The sequence below is a fragment of the Neofelis nebulosa genome, chromosome 6, assembly GCF_028018385.1.
Source record: "Neofelis nebulosa isolate mNeoNeb1 chromosome 6, mNeoNeb1.pri, whole genome shotgun sequence".
Taxonomy (NCBI): Eukaryota; Metazoa; Chordata; class Mammalia; order Carnivora; family Felidae; genus Neofelis; species Neofelis nebulosa.
In genome coordinates, this window is record NC_080787.1 from 45164821 (window position 1) to 45180683 (window position 15863).

Here is a 15863-nt window from a genome sequence, read left to right on the forward strand (position 1 = left end):
TCATGCGAGTGGTTGTACTGGGAGCACTGGGGAGTGGGGACAGGAGGAAGGGGCCCGCCCTGGCTGGGAGAGGAAGGAGGCCTCTCTCCCCAGGCTGACTCTACCCAAAATGATGAAGTAAGCACATTTTGATGCTCCATCCCCCCTGACTCCCCTCCCCTCTGCCTGCCTGGCTCCTCATAAGCTCTACAGTGCTGTGGGCTCTGAGTTACTCTCTCCCAGAGATACCTGGCTATTCAGTTCAGCCACCTGAGGGAGTGCAGGGACCAGACAGCTCTGATATGGGGGCAGAGAGAGAATTGACTATGGGAGACAGGTGTCTCATTTCTCTACTCAGGTGCGCAACCCCTCCTTCTACCTTAAGCCAAGTATGGGTACGCGCGGGCGCACGTGCGTGTGCGTGAATGCTCACGTGTGTGATGAGGGTGTGGCAGAATTTCCAGAAGCTCAAGCCACAGCTGCTTCCCTTGCCCCTTCCCTGTATGCCCAGCCACCTCCACCACCTTTAAGGATGGGACTGGATGGCTCTGGGAACAGCCTCTCTCAATCCTTCCAAACCCTTGAGCTGCCCAAATGCCAAGCTAATCCCACCCTCTAGGATCGTACTTGAGAACTTCGGGAAGTGGGGAACAATGCTATCGTGGGATGTGTTTATCTCTGCATCAGGCGTGAAAGCCCAGCAGACAGGCTGGCGACTGGAGGGGGGCTGAGGGGCCACTGAGTCCCAGAGACTGGAAGTCTCTGTCAGTAAGCACTGGGGAGGGGCCTCGGCTTGCCCCGGACCCTGAGAAATGGGTGTGGCCGAGCCACCTCCCACTCGCCACTGCAAATCACTCCACAGGGGAAGGCCTTTTGCTAAGTCAGGAAAGACTTTGGCAGGCCACGAGGACCTTTTGATGACCACACAATAGCGACAGCAGGTGTTTATTGGGCACTTACTATATAGCAGTGCCATTCCAAGTGCATATCAACTCATTTAATCCCCACCCACCCCCCGCCCCGGTATCTCTGTAAGATTAATACCATTAGTGTTATCTATATTTTACAGTTGAGGAAACTGAGGCACAGATATGTTCTGATGTTTGCTGAAGGTTATGGTGTTGATGAGAAGTGAGCCTAGGATTTGGCTCATTCCATCTGAACTCCAGAGCTCATGCTCTTCTCTGCTCCATGTTGGGGTGGGGGTAGATGTCCTGTGAAGTCCTGAGTCCCTACTCGAAACCTGCAGACCCCTGCCTCTTCCCCAGTGTCCCACCTGGTGTGGCAAACAGCACAGAATTGGGAGCCAGGAGCCTTGGGGTCTTGTACCTCTAGCATGCTATGTGGCTGTGAGCCAGTCCTTGTTCTCTGGCCTCAGTTTCCTTATCTGCCCTGTGCGGGCCTTGCACTGAACCTGCTGCTTCCTGAAGGACCTTGCAGGTGCCACCTGGAATTGTGCCCCTCTAGCTTGGAACTCCTGTTTGTCGGGCCTCCCTGGGATCATCCTGGCCCCCTGGGAACAGCTGGGAGTTGAGGAGAAGACAAGGGCCTGAAAGACCTATGTGTCTGGACAGCTCTTGTGTGTCCCTGTGGTGGCTGCCTCTTTAATTCTTTTCTATCAAGAGGAGCAGCTGCGTCACAGATCAGAGACATTGGCCAAATTTGTTCACTTACCCAGACCCCCATCTGGGTGTGCGGTGGGGGCAGGAAGAGGGTCTGCTGGCATCTGATTCCCACCAGCCTCCTCTGACTGTGCTCACCTCCACAAAGGCAGTGGTAGGGATAGGGTCAGACCCTTGGCTCTCACTACCCTTCCATCCTTCTCTTCTCCAGGCCTCAGAACACCCAGTGGGCAGCATCTCAAATTATCCTCCTTGTGCACTAAGCCCTTTCGTCCCCTCCAAACCACACCCTGGAGAGCCTTTCTATTTATCCAGTAGATTTGCTTAAGTGCCCACTATGTGCCAGGTGCCACGCCAGGCGCAAGAAGGTAAAGCTTGGGGATAAAGCTTGATTCCTGCCCTGAGGAGCCCAAACCAGTCCCTCATTCCTTACTCTCCATACATTATCACTTAGCCACACCCTCATGCCTTTGGAGGATCCCTAAAGGTAGGGGACAGAGGTGGAGAGAGGGATTCTCTGGGGTCTGGAGATCAGAGTAGATCTGGGGGCACCAGAGCAAGAAGCAAGAGTGGGATCTGGAGACAGTAGGCCCCACAACAGATGCACCTGGCCCTGGAACCCTTTTGACATCTGCCTGGGCCAGTGTTTGAGTGGGAGGAGGGTGGTGGGTGCCATCTTCCTCCTTGCTGGAGACTTCTAGCAAGACAGCAGCCTGTTTGCTGAGCTGGAATCCTGAGACTTGTTAGGGCCAACTTGGCTGTGGTGAGTAGATGATCCCAGAACTTTAAGGGAAAGAGCCTCTCTGAGTCTGTGTGACTGGGGAAGACTTCTCTGAGGAAATGACATTGAAATGACATTTCAGCTGAGACTTATAGGATGAGACTAGTGTGTTAGGGTCAGGTTCAGCCGTGAGTGACAGAAAAATTCCACAAATAATGGTGGTGTAAACAAGATGCAAGTTTAGTTTTCTCTGACATAAATGAAACTCAGAGCTAGGTCATTCAGGGCTGGTAGGGCATCCCCATAACCATCGAGGATCCAGCCTTCTATCTAATGATGTCATGCTACTATTGTCAAATACACAGCTTCCATCTCATGGTCCTAAATGGCTGCTGAACTCCAACAATTATGCCCACAGTCCAGTCAGTGGGAAGGAGAAAAGAAGAGGGAGAAGGGCATGCCCTTCCTTTAAGGACACATCTTTGTCGGTAGCACACATCATTTCTACTTATATACCACTGTGTAGAGGTTGCTGTATACTTAGCTACAAAGGAGCCTTGGGAATTTGTCTTTATTCTGGGCAGCATGGATCTAGCCACAGATCAGCAGTTTTATTTCTAAAGAAGAAGAGGAGGTGATGGATAGAAGTCTATGCCACAAGGAATTAGCTGGGTGAAAGCTGGGGTTGATAAAGACGAGAGTGTCAAGATAGAGGGATTGCCATGTTTGAAGCCCCTTAAGCAGGTAGGGCCTTGAGAATGACTCCTTGACTCCCTGTTTCTAGTGTGATCAGCCGAGTGATTGATGACTGCATCTATTGAGCTAAGGGACCTGCAGAAGGAGCAGGTTTGGTGATCAGGACAAGTTCAGTGTTGGACCCATTGAGTTGAAGGGCCTGTGAGCCATCCATGTAGGGAAGCTCATGGATACAGGGTCTGAGCTCAGGAGACAGGTCTATATTGGGAATTGTAGTGGCATTGTCAGTGGCAACTTCATCCATTATGGGAGGGAATGAGAAGGCCCAGGGAGCAGTGTAGAGAAAACACCTAGGGCACGGCCCCAAGAACCCAAGGAAGATGTTCACCCTCATTTTGTGGCCTCCTGGTCTCTGGTTCCCTTTGGAAGCGTTATCTTTCCACCATTTTGTGGTATGATATATCAGATGATTTGCTTTCCCATTCCATAGTTTGGAAGGATCCCTAGAGACATGTACCACCAGGCCCTCCCTCTCACCTCCATGGGATGGTCCAGAGTCTAGGCGGCCATGTGACCTAAGCTCAGCTGGACAGATTCTCTCTCGGGACTGGGCATCGTGAGCACCTGACGCTAGCATGGAAGAGGCCTTTGGAGTTCAGCCAAGTAATTTCTGTTCCATTTCCAAGCGAGGTATTCTAGCCTTCTAGTTCATTCCCTAGCTAGTTCCTCAATATTTTTCCGATAAATTCTTTTTTTTTTTTCCCCTAGTTTTTGGCTTATAAATGCCAGGGTTGGTTTCTGTTACTTGCAAATGAAGAGGAGCCAGCAAAAGGAAAATGAACCGAACAGGACTTCAGAGGGGCCCGAGAGAAACTAAGAGAGTGAGGTTTCACAAAAATAAGCAAAACAGTATATCTCAAAGGAAGGAGTAGCCAGCGGTGTCAATTTTTATTTAAAAAATGTCCAGTATGTCTAAATAAGCATAGCAGGAAAAGGCAAGAAGGAGACACAGTTGTTAATAATGATTAAGAATGGTGGGGAGGCTTTGCTAGATCTCCGTTTCAAAGGAAGGAACCCAACTCATACTTGCTTAAGACAAGAACAACACAAAAGTAATTTATTGGCTCATGATCACTGAAAAGTCCAGGGGTGGACCTGTCTTTGGCACAGTTCGAACAACGTCATCAGGTCTGCTCTCCTGTGTCAGCTCCCTCCTCAGGCATCACCTCCTTAGGCAGCACTCCTGGCAGATCCTGCCAGACACGCACCCACTAGTAATTCCAGAGCAGAAAACTGGTGACTCCAGTGAACTCCGGGGATTAGCCCTGTTGGCCTCGTTTGGGTCATCTGTCCTTCTTGAGCCAATCACTGAAGCCAAGATATTTTGGTGCTTGAGTGGCCGGGCCTGAATCACACGGCTCCCCCTGGAGATGGTCGGGCAGGGGGAGGCATCTTCATCGAAGCCCGTTTTACTGAGGTCCTCGGTGTTGCCCAAAAATAAATCTAGACACAATCATCAGAAGAGGGGATGGGTCCTGGGCTTGGCAACCAAACTGGCAGTCTAATTTACCAGGGGGAAGGTTACAGATGGCCAGGTTTGGGTCACAGAGTCATACCTGAGGGCATGGGGCAAGGCTACTGAGGCATACTTCCTCAAGGCAGTGAGTACTAGGCAGAGACTTGCATGAGCAGGTAGTTTCGGTGGGGGGCAAATGTAAGGACGGTAAAAGAGTGTAGTTGTTAAGCGGATGGACTCCAACGTCAGCAACTCCACTTGAGTCCACCTGGATTTGCCATTTACCCTTTTACTTCTGAATCTCAGTTTCTGATCTGAAAATTGGGTTCATACAGGAATAGTGCCTACTTCTTAAAATTCTTATGAGAATTAAAGGGAATAATCTACCTCAAGGGTTTAGCCGCGTTCCTAGAAGATAGTAAGTGTGCAGTGAATGTTTGCTATTAAAAAAAATTTCTTCTAAGTAATCTCTACACCCACTGTGAGTCTCAAACCCACAACCCCAAGATCGAGAGCCACCTCCTCCACTGACTGGGCCAGACGGGTGCCCCAGAATATTTGCTGTTATTACAGTGGCCCTGGGGGTTTGTTTCACGCCCTCGGTAGGGGAGCAGGCAGTCTTCAGAGCCCCCCATTCCTCACGCCGTCCGAGTTCCCCGGTTCAGACCTCAGAACTCACTAGTGGGCTCTATCAAAGTCCAGCCATATTCCAAACCCAGGGATGGGGAAAAGAGTGGGGGCCTGGTGGGAGGGTGTGGTCAGGGTGGATCACAGTAGGGCTGGGTCCAGGCTAGTGAGAAGATGCTGGAAGGCCAGGGACTGGAGAGGAGGGTGAGAAAGGCCAGGAGGGTGAGGACTAAGGGGAGGGGTGATTTTGGGCAGAGCCAGCAGGGGTCACTGCAGATCTAAATAACTTCAGGGAGGCTGCAGGCCACCCAAGGGCCCTCTCACACTACTACCTGCCTCAGTAACTGTCATCGCTGGGATGTGGGGCTCAGGCCAGTTTTGGGCAGTGGGTTTGGGGTTTGGCTCATGCAGTTGGAGGTGGTTGCCGAGGATGGTTGCCTTTAGTGCCCTCTAGGGCTTGAGCTGTCTCTCTTTGATGGAGGCCCTTATGTTGGGTGTGTGCCTGAATTTCCCCCTCGTTGGACCCTGAGTTCCGGCCGTACCTTGCAAGTGTCTCTTGAGATGCTTCCCTATAAAGAGCTCTGAGACCAAACGAGTTTCCTTGTCTCATTCCTCCCCTCAGAGGGCCGTGGCCCAGATTAGCGTGTTGGAGGCTCAGAGGAGTCCTGCAGGCAAAAAAACCTGTCAGGCTTTGTTTGGCCCCGGTTTCCTGGGCTTATGGGAACGCTTTCACAACATGCTTAGGGAAATACTGATTTAAGGGATCGTCCTGGGCAGAGGGCGCATGCCCTAGGAGGTGAGTGTGTCCAGCCCCTCCCCTCCCCCACCTTTTGTTGTAAAGTAATGTGTAACACATGCTTGTTGTGGAGAAAAGGAAAAAACCAAAAATGCAAAGAGGAAAATTGCTTCCCCCAGCTGTTGCTCCTTAGAGCTACCTCAGAAAGCTCTGGCCACTGTCCTCCCTCTTTCTAGGGAGCAGGAGGTGACCGTGGGGTTTCCCCTCGAGGTACACCCACTGGTGGTGTACTTCTGGGCTTCTCCCCAGCAGAAGAGAGCCCTGTTTAGGGGTCGTCTTATCCAATCCTCTGTCTCCACGCTGTGCAATTCTTGCCTCCCTTTCTTGCGGACATCCCTAGGGGGACAGAGGATGTTGGTGGTGTTTTAGCGGGTGTTGAGTGGGATGGAGGAGAAGTGGGTACCCAGATCATCAGGGTAGAAGGAGATCTTCCTTTCTAGGTGGGGGAACAGGCCCTGAGAGGGGACGTGGCTTCCTGGGGTTTCACAACGAGCCAGCGGTAGAGCCGGCAGAATCCTGGGTCCTGGCCAGGTGCCCTCCGCACCTCTCCTCCAGCTCTCGAAGCCAGCAGGCTGTAGAGAGGGGCCTGTGCCCTCCGAGCAAGGCTGCAGTTTCCTCTGGGGGACCGTCAGGCCACCCGGGCTGTGTGGGTGCTGGGTACGCGCACCACGGTTGTGTAACAAGCTCTGGGGTGTGTGCACGCGCTTAGAAACCTGATGCAACAGGGAAGTTGCGGTCCCGTGAGCTGGGGTGTGGGCGCTTGGCTGGGGCCCAAACCACAAGGAGTATTTGGCTTGTAGCTGTGGAGGCCAGGCACGGGGGTCGCAGAGTTGTCTACGTCAGGGCTTGTCCATTCCTGGGTGCCCACATCCTGGTCCCCGTGGGCACAGGGCTTGAAATGGGGCTGCCTGGCCGGCTGATGCTGGAGGAGGGTGTTGGTGCAGAGAGGGGGGCTCGTCCCATCCTCATCCTGTTTGCCTAGATGCCTATTGTGATGGGGGTGGGGGCAAGTGGGGCCTCCTCTCTGTGGTTCCGTCTGTTTCATCTTTTCCCGGTTGGAAAACTGACCCCCCCCCCCTTCCTGGAGCCCTCACCTCAGTTCCTTCCAGTTCATTCTGGACAGCAATATCTGTCTTTCACTCCTTCTACCTTCCTGAACCCCCAAACCCCCGAACCATGGTCTTTCCTGCATATTCCCCCGTTGAGGAGAAGCAGAATGGGGGAGGAGAAAAAGCAGCCGTATTGCAGCCAGGCTAGATTCCAACTGCCCACTGCTGTTTCCGAACAGAATGAGTGAGAAGGATCCTTGTTCTTCCTCAGCCTCCGTGTGCTCGTCTGAGATGGGGCCATGAGGCTTCTGCCACAGAGCTGTTGGAAGGGACGCTAGGATATCTAGGAAGGGGTCTTACGAATGAGCGTCGCCCTTTCATTCAATCCCACGTGGATTGAGCACCTGGGCACCCTCACTTACAGCATCTTCAGCATCAGATGGGGCAACGGGCACTTTAAAAGGGCCAGGGGGCCTAGAAGGGGATGAACAGGAAAGGCAGGCACTGTCCTGCCTGCCCTGTGCCTGGCGAGGATCTCAGCGGCCACCTGGGAGCCCTCCCTCCACTCTTGTCCTTGAGGGAGGTGAGGTATGTTTGTTTTTTCTGTCCCGTTTCACCTGCTCCAGTCTCTCAGAGAGGCAACATTCTTTAGGGTAGCCGGTGGGTTGCAGGGCCAGGGAAGGGGAAGAAGGGCATCTGTGTCCAGTGTCCTCACCTCCCTCCCTGGCCAGGCTGCACAGGCCCCCTGTGGGGCTCCTCCTCAGTGCCCCCAGAATGCTTTGTGTCTGTATCACTTTATCCTGCACCAACTCCCTTGTGGTTGATAATCTGTTTATGCATCTATTTAAAAGTAATGATAGGGGCGCCTGCCTGTGGCTCAGTCGGTTGAGCATCTGATTTCGGCACAGGTCGTGATCTCGCGGTTTGTGAGTCCAAGCCCCACGTGGAGCTCGCTGCTGTCAGCGAGGAGCTTGCTTCGGATCCTCTGTCCCCCTCTCTCTGCTCCTCCCCTGCTTGCGCTGTCTCAAAAATAAACATTTAAAATAAAAGTAATGATAGCATACAGTGCTTGCTGGGTGCTAGGCTCCGCATATATTAACTCATTTCCTCCTCCCAGCAGAGGTATGTACAAACACTATCTGTGAGGAAGCTGATGCTCGGAGAAGCGTGTCCTGCTCAGATTCAAATAACCTGTGCTGTCTAATTTCAATCACTATCGTATCACCCTGTTTTATTTTCTTTAGAACCTTGATCATAGATAGTTGTCTTGTGTTCATGTGTTTGCTTACTCATTGTTCGTCTCTCTGTCTACACAGCAAGCTCCATGAGGCCAGGGACTTTGTCTTTCTTATTCACATTCCAGAGTCTGTCCTGGTGCCTGGTGGATGGTAGATATTCAGTAAATATTTGCGGGGAGAACGAGGTGCTGAGCCACTCAGCGGAGACTCCTTGAGGGTATGTTCCGTGGTTCACTCTGTTACTCCCGTGCTGCCCAGCACAGGCCCTGGTCTAGCATGGTGCCCGGGAAGCAGTTTGCTAAATGAGTCAAAGAATGTAAAAGGGTCCAGAGAATTCAGTTGTTGCTGGTGTCCCCTTCAGACTCTAGGAACTAGTGAGAGATGTTCAGCCACAGGAAATATGGGGGAAGAATTTCCTTCTTGGGTCTCTGTTTTGGTTTCCCTGTGTGATTTTGTGTGTGGGCACAGAGTGGGTACAGGGGGGCAAAGTATGAGTAGGAGATTGGAAACATAACAACCGCTGGGAAAAGATCTAATTGCTTCGTGTCCAAAGGCAGGAGATATAAACAGAGCGTATGTGTGTGGCCCAGAGGAGGCTCGTCGTCGTAAGTGATGAACACACGAGTGAGTGAGTAAGGGAGTGAGTTGAGCCAACTACATAGTGAACTCCTCGAAGACAGGCTCATTTTCTTGGTGACCTTAGCCCCCAAGCATAGACCCACATCAGGGCTTGATATGTGTTTGCTGAATGAATGAGTGAATGAATGAATGAATGAACAAGTTGGTACCAAGATGTATGGAAATGATTAGAAAAGATGGGTCTTGCAAAGAGCCTTAAAGCCCTAGCGAACTAGACCAAGGATGCAAATTCTAGCCTCTGTGTCTTTTCCACAGGAGTTAGGGTCTGAGAAGTAAGGAAGGTGCAATGCCAGGAGCATGGCTTCCCCTTATTCGTTCTTTCCAGGTGATCTATCTGGGGTAGTGTGTAGATACTAATACAAAAAAATGACTGAATGTTTACTGAGCACTAACTATGTGCCAGGCTCTAAGCTCTTTACATGCGTTAAGTAGCTTAATCCTTTCAGCAACATATGAAGTAAGTTGCATTATTTTCTCCATTTTATAGAAGAGGAAACTGAGGCACAAGAGAGGTTATGTAAATTGCACAAGGTCATCTGACTAAAAAGTGTCACATGGTCATTGCTCAGGCTCTGCTGGGAAAAGCAGTGGCTGTCCATCCGTGTGGCCAGTAAATGATGTTCTCTGCGTCTTGCTTTGGCTGTGTCACCTTTCCAGGCCTCAGTTTCTTCATCTGTAGAATGGGAACACACATCGTGATGTGTTTGGAGACCGAAGTCAGAGGACTTTGCAAACTGTAAAGGGCTACGGGGCTCTTCTAATGGGATTTTCCACTTCCTCCTCCTGAGTCACCATTATCTTGATCATGATCATGATCAGGATCATCTTTACAACTGGTCTCCTGCCATTCATATGCCAGCACTGGCAACCCTGGAGACAGATAAATCCCCTTACCATTCATAGATAATTACTGTCTGATTTGGCCTCCACTTCTCTCTTATTTCCATTTTTATTCTCTACTCTCTAAGCCTTGACTCAGCTCCCACCCCATCTTCTCTTTCCTCAATTATTGCAACAGTCTCCCCAACGGGCCTCTCAGCCTCTGGACTCTTTCTCACCTCTATTAACTAATTTGCTTAATATGTAAATCAAAACTTGTCACTCTCCTGCCCTCATGCCAAGAACTGACTAAACTTTTTTTTTTTTTTTTTTTTTTAATGAAACAGTAAGCCTTTGGTTATGTGGGCCCTGGAAACACTTCATTTCCAGGCCACCCGGTGCCCTCCAGCCATGCCATATGTTGGCCGTTCCTGTAATAAAGCAGGATTTTCATCCCTATTTGCCTTTGCTTATGCTGTTCCCTCTGCCTAACAGGTCTTTTCTGGCTTTATCTCTACAGTGAATGCCCACTCATTCATTTTACCCTTCAGAACAAAAAAAGCATCATTGCCTTTTCTGATTATAAAAGTGATGCATGTTTATTGGAAATAAACAATATGGAATACATTTGGGAAAAAAAAGGAAGTGTTTCCTCTTTCCACAGTTCCAACAATTGGAGATAATCACTATTCAAGTACTATGAGTATAATCATGAGTTTTTTCTGTAGATAGATATGTCTTTAAATACATGTATATACACACATACTTACAAAAATGAGATCATTTGTGCTATTTGGTAAGCTACCAAAATGAAATATTTTGGATATCTTTTCCTGTGAATAAGCATTTTTACATAGTAATTTGTTTTTTCATAACTCGATTTCAGTTCAGATGTTTACTGTCTTGGAAGGATCTCTTGGCTCTCTCCTTCTCCTCCAGCCCCCACCCACAGGGTCCCTCCTGCAAGGACTCATCGCACCTTGTATCTCTTTCTTTGAAACCTTTCCCACTTGTAGGTCATCATTTGATATAAAAGGAAAATGCGTGAAACAATATTTATAAATCTGTGTTAATGGGCACACGACATATAAAGATATCATCTGTGACTATAATATAAAGGGGGAGAGATGGAGGTGTAAAGGAGCAGAGTATTTGTATATTGAAACTAAACTGGTATTTAAAAAAAAATTTAATGTTTATTTTTGAGAGAGAGAGAGAAAGAGAGAGACAAGTGAGTGAGTGGGGGAGGTGCAGACAGAGAGGGAGACACAGAATCTGAAGCAGACTCCAGGCTCTGAGCTGTCAGCATAGAGCCCAATGTGGGGTTCGAACCCATGAAGCATGAGATCATGACCTGAGCCGAAGTCGGATGCTTAATTGACTGAGCCATCCAGTGCCCCCTAAGCTGATATTATTAAAACCAAGTTGTTATAAATTTAAGATTTTAATTGTAATTCTAATGTAACCACTATGTAAATAATAAAAAATACACAAAAAAGGGAAAAAGAAGGGTATCAAAATAGTATACTACAAAAAAATCAACCAAGTGGGAAAAAAAGGCAGTAATAAAGGACTTGGGGAAAAAACATACAGAAAACAGCTAAATGGCAAAATTAAATCACTCTTTATCAGTATTCACAGTAAATACAGATGAATTAAACTCTCCTTTTTAAAAAAATGTTTTATTTTTGAGAGAGAGGGAGAGCACAAGTGGGGGAGGGACAGACAGAGAGCTTGAATGTGGGAGGGGCAGAGAGAGAGGGAGACAGAGGATCCTGAGTGGGCTCTGCATTGCCAGCAATGAGCCCAATGCAGGGCTCAAACTCAGGAACCCATGAGTTCATGACCTGAGCTGAAGTCAAACGCTCAACCAATTGAACCATCAGGTGTCCCGAATTAAACTTTCTTATGAAAAGGTAGAGATTAGATTTGAAAAACCATACATTGTCTATAAGAAGTTCATTTTAGATACAAGGGCATGAAGAGATAGGAAGTAAAAGGATGGAAAAAGATATCCCATGCAAATAGTAGCCAAAAGAGAGTTGGAGTGGCTATAAATATTGTCATACAAAATAGACTGTCAGTCAAAAAACATTATAAGAGAGAGAGAAGGACATTATATATTAATAAAAGTTTCTTCAACGTTTTTTTTTTTTTTTTTTTTTAATTTATTTTTGGGACAGAGAGAGACAGAGCATGAACGGGGGAGGGGCAGAGAGAGAGGGAGGCACAGAAGCGGAAACAGGCTCCAGGCTCTGAGCCATCAGCCCAGAGCCTGACGCGGGGCTCGAACTCACGGACCGCGAGATCGTGACCTGGCTGAAGTCGGACGCTTAACCGACTGCGCCACCCAGGCGCCCCTAAAAGTTTCTTATCAGCAAGGGGATATAACATTTCTAAACCTCTATACACCTAAAAACAGACCCCCAAAATATATGAAGCAAAAATTGACACGATTGAAGGGAGAAATAGACAATTCTACAACAATAGGTGAAGACTTCAATACCCCACCTTCAATAGCAAGTAGAACAATTGGACAGAAAGTCAATAAAGAAATAGTAGCGGTCTTGAACAACACTATGAACCAATTAGGCCCAACAGGCATATATAGAACACTCCATCTGATAATAGCAGAATACACATTCGTCTCAAGTGCACATGGAACTATCTGTAGGATGGATCATATGTTAGCCACAAAACAAATCTTAACAAATTTTAAAAGATTGAAATCATGCAAAGTATCTCTTCTGATCACAATGAGATGAAACTAGAAACTAGTAACAGAAAGAAAATTGAAAAATCCACAAATATGTGGAAATCAAACAACACACTTTTGAACAACCAATGGGTCAAAGAAGAAATGTCAACGAAAACTAGAAAATACATTGAGGGGCACCTGGGTGGCTCATCAGTTAAGCTTCTGACTTGGGCTCAGGTCATGATCTCATAGTGCATGAATTTGAGCCCTGTGTCAGGCTCTGTGCCTGTTTCAGATTCTGTGTCTCCCTTTCTCTTTGCCCCTCCCCTGTTTGTGTTCTCTCTCTCAAAAGTAAAGAAATAAAACAGTAAAGAAAAGAAAAACATTGAAATGAACAAAAATGAAAAGACAACATATCCAAACTTATGGGATTCAGAGAAAGCAGTGCTCAGAGAGAAAGTTATAGTTGTAAATGCCTACATTAAACAAAAAGAAAGATCTCAAATCAATAATGTAAGTGTACACCTTAAGGAATTAGAAAAAGAAGAGCAAAGTAAACTTAAAGCTAATAGAGGAAGGAACTAATGAATATTAGAGTAGAGATAAGTGAAATAGAGAATAGAAAAGCGATATGGAAAATAAAACCAAAAACTAAACATCAACAAAATTGACACATGTTTAACTAGATTGACTAAGATAGAAGAGAGAACACTCAAATTACTAAAATCAGAAACAAAAGTGGGGACATTACTACTGACCTTACAGAAATATAAAGGATTATGAGAGAATATGATGGGGGTGCCTGGCTGGCTCAGTTTGAGGAACATGCGGCTCTTGATCTTGGGGTCATGAGTTCAAGCTCCATGTTGGGTGTAGAGATTATTTAAATAAATAACAACTTTTTAAAAGTTAAAAAAAGAGAGAATACTATGAACAGTTTTATGCCACAAATTGGATAACCTAGATGAAATGGACAAATTCCTAGAAACAAGTAAACATCCAAAATTGACTTAAACAGAAATAGACACTATAACAATTAAAAAGGGTGAATCAATAACCAAACAACCCAACAAAGAAAAGTCCAGGACCTGATGGCTTTACTGGTGAAATCTACCAACCATGTAAAGGATTAACACCAATCCTTCTCAAACTCTTCTAAAATATTAAAGAGGAGGGAACATTTCCAACTTGTTCTATGAGGTCAGCATTACCCTGATACCAAAACCAGACAAAAACAATACAAAAAAAGAAAATTACAGGCCAATATTACTTATGCATATAGATGTAAAAATCCTAAACAAAATACTAGCAAACCAAATTCAGCAGCATATTCAAAGAATTATACATCTCAATTAACTGGGACTTACCCCTAAAATGCAAGGATGGCTCAATTAAAAAAAAAAAATCGGTCAATGTAATACACGCATTAATAGAACAAAAGGAAAAAAGACACATGATCATCTCAATTAGTGCAGAAAAATGCATTTGACAAAGATACAAATTCATGATTAAAAACACTCAATGGGCTATCTGGGTGGCTCAGTCAGTTAAGCGTCCAACATCCAACTCTTTATTTTGGCTCAGGTCATGATCTCACAGTAGTGAGATCAAGCCCCTCATCAGGCTCTGTACTGGGTGTGGAGCATGCTTAAGATTCTCTCTCTCTCTCTCTCTCTCTCTCTGCCCTTCTCCCCTGCTTGATCACTCTCTCTGAATATACATACATACATACATACATACCTAAAATAAATGTAAAAAACACTCAATAAACTAGGAATAGAAGGAAAATTTCTCAACACAACAGAGGCCATATATGAAAACCACCCACCTAATGTCGTTCAATGGTGAAAGACAGAAAGCTTTTCCCCTGCAATCCAAAACAAAATGAAGATGCCTGCTTTTTGTCGCTTCTACACAGTAATGGAAATTCCAGCTAGAGTAATTAGGCAAGAAAAAGAAAGAAAAGACATTTAATTGGAATGGAAGAAGTAAAATTATCTGTTTGCAGATGACTCTACCTTACTATATATAAAAATTACCTCAAAGGGTTCCTGGCTGGCTCAGTTGGTTAAACCTCCAACTGCGGCTTAGGTCATGATCTCATGGCTCTTGAGTTCAAGTCCTACTTTGGGCTCTGTGCTGACTGCTCAGAGCCTGGAGCCCTGGAGCCTGCTTTGGATTCTGTGTCCCTCTCTCTCCGCCCCTCCCCCACTCACACTCTGTCTGTGTCTCTCAAAAGTAAATAAACATTAAAAATTACCTCAAAATGGATTAGTCACCCAAATTTAAGAGCTAAAACTTTGAAACTCTTAGAAGAAAACCTAGGTAAAAAATTTAAGACCTTGGATTTGGCAATGATTTCTTTAGTATGATGCCCAAAACACAGGCAACAAAAGAAAAAAGATTAATTGGACTCCATCAAAATTAAAAACCGCCACTGAATTATACGCTTAAAATGCTAAATTTTATGTTTTGTATATTTTACTATAAAAAAAGTTAAAAAAATAACTAAACTAGGGAAAACCCTTCAATTCCATTTCAAATGTTTACTGTCCTAGAAACCTCTCCTCTCCCTTTCCCCCCATCCCCATCCACAGTGCCTCTCCTCTGAGGACTCATTGTACCTTGTACATCTCTATTTAAAACCTTTCCCGGGGGTGCCTGGGTGGCTCAGTCAGTTAAGCATCTGACTTCAGCTCAGGTCATGATCTCTCCATGTGGGGTTCAGGCCCCGCATCAGGTTCTCTGCTGTCGGCACAGAGCCCACTTTAGATCCTCTGTCCCTGCCTCTCTCTGCCCCTCCCTCTCTTGCTCTCTCTCAAAATAAACTTAAAAAAATTCTAAAAAAAAGAAATCCCAATTATAAGGTCATTATTTGTTTATAAGCTGGTTACAAGTTGCCTCTGAAGGCAGTATAGTACAGTGGTTAGGGCCTCAGGCCCTGGAGACTGAGTTCACATCTTCACTCTGCCTCTGACTGCTGTGTGACCACTGGCAAATTCCTTAACCACTCTGGGCCTCTACATCTTCATCTATAAAATGGGGGTGAGAAGAGCACTTACCTCATAAGGCTGTGTACCTAAAGGTCTTAGCAGGATACCAGGCACGCACGACCTGTTCAATATATACATTAGCTATTGTTTAGCAAAACACAGATGGCTAGATTGTAAAACGAATGCTCGGTAACAAGCTTTGTTCTCCTCTCAGCCATCCCCAGAGGCTAGACGGATATGCATGTGAATGTTCAAACGTGTGTGGATGCACTGCAGGGTGGGGAGAGGAGGGAGCAAGCCCTTTGCCCCTCTTCCCTGGCCCTGTCCTCCCAGACCCTGGCCCAGCCCCAGCCTCCCTGCCCCTGCTGGGCTAGGGCAGGGAAGATGAGACAAGCCCCCCCCGCCCCCTGTCTTTGGAGGATGGTACCTAGTGGCAACAGGAGCCCCATTCTTCTTTTCTCCCTGGCTTA

General features: G+C 46.8%; 1 long non-coding RNA gene across 1 annotated transcript; it reads right to left on the reverse strand.

Moving 5' to 3' along the window:
* Positions 1–4060: 4060 nt before the first annotated feature.
* LOC131513436 (uncharacterized) lies at positions 4061–14320 on the reverse strand. The gene is made up of 3 exons (XR_009262585.1): positions 14229–14320; positions 5704–5826; positions 4061–4521 (listed from the first exon to the last, which is right to left on the reverse strand). It is a non-coding gene; the product is annotated as an uncharacterized LOC131513436 (long non-coding RNA).
* Positions 14321–15863: the final 1543 nt, after the last annotated feature.